The sequence below is a fragment of the Pipistrellus kuhlii genome, unplaced genomic scaffold (genome assembly GCF_014108245.1).
Source record: "Pipistrellus kuhlii isolate mPipKuh1 unplaced genomic scaffold, mPipKuh1.p scaffold_m20_p_3, whole genome shotgun sequence".
In the NCBI taxonomy this organism is placed as follows: Eukaryota; Metazoa; Chordata; class Mammalia; order Chiroptera; family Vespertilionidae; genus Pipistrellus; species Pipistrellus kuhlii.
The window spans coordinates 56566881-56574397 of record NW_023425529.1 but is presented as its reverse complement, the minus strand read 5'-3'; positions in this window follow the sequence as shown (position 1 = coordinate 56574397).

Sequence of the window (7517 nt, the reverse complement as noted above, 5' to 3'; positions counted from 1 at the left end):
AAATATATATTTCAGAAATTCTGACTAATCCCTAGAAGACAGAAAGCAGGGGCCATCAGAGCAGAGGAAGTCACAAAGAAGCCCTTTGGGGGGTTAGTCCAGCCAAATCCCAGGACTCTAAGCTGTGAAACATTTGCGACAGGGTGGGACTGGGTGGCTGGCAGTATTCAGTTTTACATAAAGGGCTGTGAACAGTTGGTCCAGTTGGCTTGTTCCACTCCCTTCCTGCACTCAGCCATTGCGATGGCATGGGGGATAGCAGTATCTATGAAATGTTACCAGAGGGGTGCTTTTTAAGACACTGGACCTTACATGTGTGTATATGAAACCAGGCCCCAAACATGGAAGTTGGCTCCCAAATGATGCCCCTTTTGTTATGTGGCATCAGAGAAAACTTCCTGGAGTCCTTGACTCAAACTACACACAAAGGAAAGAGAATTCTGGATTTTCTGGACAAAAGGCACAACTTAAACTTGAACAAAGCTATGAGGACAGAGAATAGCCTGGTGGCTGAAGGAAATACCTTGTTCCCCAGAGGATAAAGGTTAGTCCTAGGTGTGACAACATCCGAGCCTAGCCAGATCTGGAGCTTGTACATCCCCTATAAGCAAAAGGGAACCATTGCAGGATATAGTGCAAGAATGTGAAATGGTTAAGAGCATTATTTTGGCAGTTGTGTGGAGAGATTTGGGGATGAATGCTCTTTGGATATCCTAATGCTGTGATCCCCAAAGTTTTGTTTGGGGTAGTAGCATCGAGACCAGAAAATTTAGAAGAAATGCAAATTATTGGGCCCCACTCCAATCTATTGAACCAGACCTCTGGAGTTAGGGCTCAGTAAAGTGTTTTAATAAGCCATCCAGATGAATATGACACATACTCATTTGAAAACCACTCTTCTAAGGAATACCTTTTAGGACATTTCATCTCTTTTACAAACCTTTCCTGCCCAATCCATGCAAAATGGATAACCTTAATTTTCACCCACTCTGTCCCTCACAGATTTTCTCATATGGTAGAACTTTGTGGTGCTTCCTTATGTCAATATTCTCATGATAACCAGCACACTTCTTTATATCAGGTACTCTCTCTCACCTGCTTTTGCAGCCTTTGTAAGACTTAGCAAAATGCTTAATAAATTAACTTGCTAAATGAACACAAAATACCAATTGGACTGAAACCGGTCTGACTCAGTGGATAGAGTGTCGGCCTGCAGACTGAAGGGTCCGGTCAAGGGCATGTACCTTGGTTGCAGGCACATCCCCGATAGGGGGTGTGCAAGAGGTGGCTGGTCGATGTTTCTCTCTCATCGATGTTTCTAGTTCTCTATCCCTCTCCTCTCCTCTCTGTGAAAAAATCAATATATATTTTTTAAAAATACCAATTGGAGGCATTTGCTGTAGTCCAATCATAAAGAGGAAATGAGATCTTCAACCAAAATAGTGGGGAGGAACCAAAAAGATATTTAGGAAACAAATGGGTAAATTGGTATTAAGAGCTAACAATTATATAGCACTAACTATGTTCCAGGAAGTTTTAACTATTTTATAAGTATTCCTGCTTACTCCTCACAATAACTATGAGATAGTTACTATTTTCATTCCCAAGTTATAGAAGAGGGAATTGTGGCTAAATAATTTACACAAGTCAAACAGCGAGCAATCAGCCAACGTTCACAGGCAATGTCTGGCAGCAGAATCCTTGTTCTGCCCCCGAAACTTGTGCTCAGATTCTCAGCTTGAGTAGTTGGGTAAAGAGGACTCCATCAGCAAGGACATAAAGATAGGAAAAACCAGGGGGAGATGCCGAGTTCAGCATTAGAGATGCTATGAGACACCTTTACAGGGTGTCCAGCTAGTAGTTTCATATAATACGGGGTTGTGGAGAGGGCTAGGCGCACAGATTTACAACAACATGTAAATCTGGGAAGGAATAAGATGACCCAGGAGGGATTATATACAAAGAGGAGACATGTGGACTGAAGGCTTCAGTGAACAATATTTAAGGAAAACTAAGACTCAGTGGCCTCACAGATATAAGGAAACCCCCAGAAGACAATGGTGTCCTAGAAGCCAAGACAAAAAGTAGTGTCATAAGGGAGCGATCTACAGTATTAGTATCAATGAGTTTAAGTAAGAAGAGTGTAGGCCATTTTGCCATCTAAGACTTCACTAAAATAGTTTTGCTATGATCACCAAATGAGGAGTGAAAGCCTGATTAGATAAGGTTAAGAAGTGAGAAGGCAAAAAATTGGGAATGCAAATCTAATTCTCTATAGATAGATGGCAAACTTGTGGGAGATTCAATTAAAAAAAATTAAAACCTTTTAGATTAGATTTCAGCATATTTTGACAATTTAGCAGATGGAACCAGTGGAAGTGGCATTGAAATGAAAGAGAAGAGATGGAGAACCAGCTTAACCGAAACCTTGGTCAGAGGTTGAGCTAAAGGACAACTCAGTCTCTGAGATGAGGCTATGAGGATGAGAATGGACATGAGCTTTTTAGGTAGAAGGCCCGGAATAATGGCCTTACTTGCATTGATGAAGTGAGCCTACTGGGTAGACAAGGGATTAGTGTTACACTTAAAGGAAAGGTTAGGGGATGCAAGGAGCATCTCTAAATGCAATAAAAGACAAGTAACTTTATGAATAAGCCATTGATAAAATCAATCAGATCAAGATTGGACAAAGACAGAAGGCCAGGAGAGTCTGGGAGAAAATGGTGGGAAATACAGACGTAGGACTAAGATCAGTTTACAGCGAGTGAGGACAGGACTTGATAGGCTGTAGTTATGAGTAGGATATTAGAGTTCACGTTCAAACAGCTCCGGATGAAAACATCCAAGCTGTAGCCTTCAGAGTGGATGGTTGAAATGGTAGACATGAAGGCTGATAAAAGCAAGAATCATGGGACTGGGATAGCAAATAAGAGTATCTACAAAAGTACGTCAGAAGACTTTTAAATTGTTGGCATTCGTAGGGAGACTGCTGTTTTTGTTTGGAAAAATACACCTGAAATGTGAAAGGGGGCTTGGGAGGATGCTTGAAGTAGATGATCCATGGCTCTGGATGCCACAACTTAAAAAGCAGCTAACAAAATCTGATTGTTACTCTGGGGGGTGAGGATGGCCACAGAGGAGGGAAGAAAAGATAAAGGAAGAAGGGAGAGGAGTCGACACTGGTACTGAGTAGAAGAGCTTGAGAAACAGTGGCAGGGTGGGTTGAAAATAACTGGTAAGGATATGTAGGAACATCTAATTTTTTTTTAAATTGATGAGACAGAGAAGAAGAGACATTGACTTGTTGTTCCACTTATTTATGTATTAATTAATTGGTTGCTTATTGTATATGTGTCCTGACCAGTGATCAAAACCACAACTTCAGTGAATCCAGATACTGCTCTCATCAACTGAGCTGCCCAGTCAAGGTGGAACATCTAATTTTGAATTGTTTGCGGTGAAGTATGCAATGTGACATAACTACTCTACTCCCCTTCTTCTAAAGGAGGATCACTCCATAGCTCATCTGAGCTTACTATCCTCACCAATGCCTCGTGAATGGCGTTCAGCTGTTAGGTGTAACCATGACTCCTGGCCCACCAAAATAGGGTCAGAAGTGGGGACTGTCACTGTCAGGAGAAAGCACTAGGAGTCCACTCTGTGTTCACTTTCCCTTGGTCACAGCAACCAAAATCGAATGGTAGCTCAGTCCAAGAGAGAAGCAGACCCCCAATGGCACAACAATGGAGAGTATGTTCTCAACTACCTATTTTGGGGACTATCTGTATTGCAGAATAGCACATAATTCCAATATTTAACCAATTGCTGTTCTACAATTTTATCTGACATCCAGACTTCCACTCTAAAAATACACTGGTTCAGAGTAACATCTCTCTCACTTGCATTACCCCAGTAATGTCCTAACTCATCAGCAAATGTCTTACCTTCCTTTCTTTCTACCTAAATTTCAGATAATCTTTCAAAAGTACAAATCTGATCACAAGATTGCCTGGCTTGCCGTCACCCCTGAAATTAGATCAAATTACAGGCCCCCTATAATGGTCCCCTCTAACTGCCCCTTATATTTCAAACTATAATACTCAGCTTGAGTACACCATGACCTCTTGTCCCGATGTTTTTGCCCATTCTGTTCCCTGTCTAGAGTATGTGGCTTCTGGCTTAGGTTTGTCTTGATTCCTAGGCCAGAAATCTCAGTGCCACAAATCACACAGAATCATATATTCCCCCATCTCAACACTACTTAATGAAACTTATTTTTTCCAGACACTGTTCTTGATGTTGAGCACATAGTGCTAAAAAGCAGAAGGTACCAAGGGAAGAAGGGAAAAAAGGTAATTAGGTAGCTTTGTCTCCGATGACCAGTTTACAGGAATGGAGGCATGGCAATAAATTTTGTATCCATCTTGCCATACAGAGCACTGTGAAGGCAGAACAGGTCACAGTGGGCCTCTCAGAGGACAGCTGATGCTGAAACAAATTTCTCTACCTTTCAAAAGTAGATTTTAAAGACTAATTTTCAAAATTTCCAAACTTAGCATTCTGAGCTTATTCAAACTGCTGACCAATCAGCCTCATTAATATTTCAGTGCCATCATATAAAAGGAAAATTTTATTTTTGAGCCAATTCTCTCAAATGGGACTGAAAAGGTTCAGAAGTTTGAAAGACTACTCACTCGCTCAATGGACTTGTTTCAAATGGACAATTTGTGGTACCTTCCCTGCCATATGCTATCTCCATCAGTGTTTAAAATCCATGTGTGGGTATAAAGCAGCATTTTATTGTCTCCAAATATCATCTAATCATTAGAATGTAGCAAAAACCTGCTATAGTCAGCCTAATTTTAATAGTTGCCTTCAAAGTTCAATTATATCTTGTTTAGGAATTACATATCACTACTTAGCATGTCTTTACTGCTAGAGGACCAGTGCACAAAATTCCTGCACTCAGGGAATGTCTGATTGGTCTTAGGCCTGCTCCCTGCTGTGCCCACCAGCTGTGAGCCTAGCTTCTGGCTGAGCACTCCCCTTGTGGGAGCACATGGACCACCAGGGGGCAGCTCCTACATTGAGCATTTGCCCCTAGTAGTGAGTCCACATCATTGTGACCGGTTGTTCTTCCGTTCAGTCGATTTGCATAAAAGCCTTTTATTATATAGGCTAGGAAATGACACATACTAGTTAAAAGAAATGGGCAAACTTTTCTTGAAGGTAATTTTGAAAATATACTTTTTATAAGAATTCAAAGAAAACACACTAGCTGCCTATGGCTAGTGTTCCTAAATATTTTAATATAGTATACTAGAGACTTAATGCACCAGTGGGGCCCCAGAGCTTGGCCTGCACCCTCTTGCAACCCAGGACCCCTGGATTGGGCCCAATCCCACTCATCCTGATCCCACTATGCCTGCTGTCTCTGCTACTTGATGACGCTGCCATCCTGATCCCACTATGCCTGCTGTCTCTGCCACTTGATGACGCTGCCATCAAGGTGAAAGGGGCTCATGCTGCCGCAGCTGTGTTCACCAGCTATGAGCCTCCTGTCTGGCGCCTTTTGGTCAGCTGAGCAGAGCTCCTGCTGTGGGAGTGCGCTGACCAGGGGGCAGCTCCTGTGTTGAGCATCTGCCCCCTGGTGGTCATTGTGCGTTGACTGGTTGCTTAGGTTTTTTATATATAGATAGATATATAGACTATAGACATGGTGCATGAAAATTCATGCACTGGAGTTGGGGGGGGATGAGTTTCCCCTCAGCCCAGCCTTCCCCCTCTCACAGTCTGGGAAACCTCAGGGCCGGGAAGTGACCTGGCGATCAGGGGAAGACAACACCCCATCACACCTCTGTTGCTGTCACTGCAAACCTCAACCAGTTCTGGGCAGCTGGGCACCACCATCTTTGTGATGATGCAATGGTCAATTAGCATATCACCACTAATAAGATAGGATTCCAAAGCATTCAAAGTGCCTCATACTCCCCTGAATAGTATCGATAGTAGCTCTTTTAAAACTCACTAGAGGCCCAAGCACACAGATTCATACAAGAATGTGTCTTCCTTGCCCTGGCTGCTGGCACTGCCTTCACTCTGGCCTGGAGCCACCTTTCCGCCTCCCCACGCTGCTCAGTGCCTGTGCATGCAAATTAATCCACCATATTTGTTAGATTAATTTGCATATTCACTTCTGATTGGTTGGTGTCACAAAGGTACGATCAATTTACATCTTTCTTTTATTAGTATAGATAGTATGCAGAAAGCATTTTATACCCATAGAAAAGCAGTATGCTAAAGGATTTAATAAGCATTTAAATCAGAGAAAGTAACAGTATTTAAAGTAGAAATCTACTTTTACTAAATCAGAACAGTTCTAAATAATGGGTGAAAGAGGTTAATTAAAAGCAGTACTTAAATTGAGTTTGGAAGCTGAAGAACTGGCACTCAAAGATATCTCAAAACTTCTACATGTATACAAGCTGTAGGTGCTAGCAAGAAAAATCTCTAAAACAGTAGTTCTGAATTGCAATTCTGTGCCTTACTGCACTCTCCTCTGGGAACATTTGGCAATAGCTGGAGACAATTTTGGTTGTCACAAAGGAGATAGTGGTATCTAAGTGGGCCAAGGCCAGCCAAGCTAATACCTTACAATGCTTAGGGCAGCACCCCAAGACAGAATTATCCAGTCCAGAATGTCAACAGTGCCAAGGTTGAGAAATCCTGATCTAAAAAAAACATGCAGTTTTCTATTAAAGTATAAATTCTGGAGGAAAAGCATGGGTTTTTACTTCTGGAATAAGGAAACCGTTTATTTCCAGATTTCTTATGAAGGCCTTAGTTCATGGATGGTTAACGATTCTAACCAAGATGCACATTTATATCTTTTAAAAATACGCCAAGATTACAGTAAGCTACCACCATACACATTTACGTTGCCCTTGCCTAAGTAAGCAGTGGGTTTATATTAAAAGTGAAATGTCTATGAAACAAGTGAAACAGCCCTGCAGAGTAATAGGATTATTACAGACTAGTAAAACATGAATTATCATAGTATTACACATTAACCAGTTCGGAGTACAATTCTTTAGATGTTTATGTATGAGAGAGCATTTTAGAATAAAATCACTCAATGTGCATAAACCATTAGTTACTGCTAATGGCTAAATTCACCAATTTCAATACTCCCTAATCCAGAATTTCAGTTCACAGAATATAAGCTTTTTCTTTTCTAAAACTTAAATGAACCAATTCAATTTGCCAAAATCACAACTGATCATTAAGATCAGAAAAAAAAGGTATGAAGAGGTCAGGGTATTAAGAGTCCCTCTACTAAAGATCATTCTGAAACCTGATACACATTGACATGATCTAACAAAGTTAACATTATCTGAAATACTCTCCTCAGTAATTTTAATTGAAGTTGGCTTTTGTTATAAAAAACAAATCCTATTTTGAATTTAGAGCTAAGTTACAAAGAGCAAAAACATGTTGCCAATATTATTTTGCCTTAA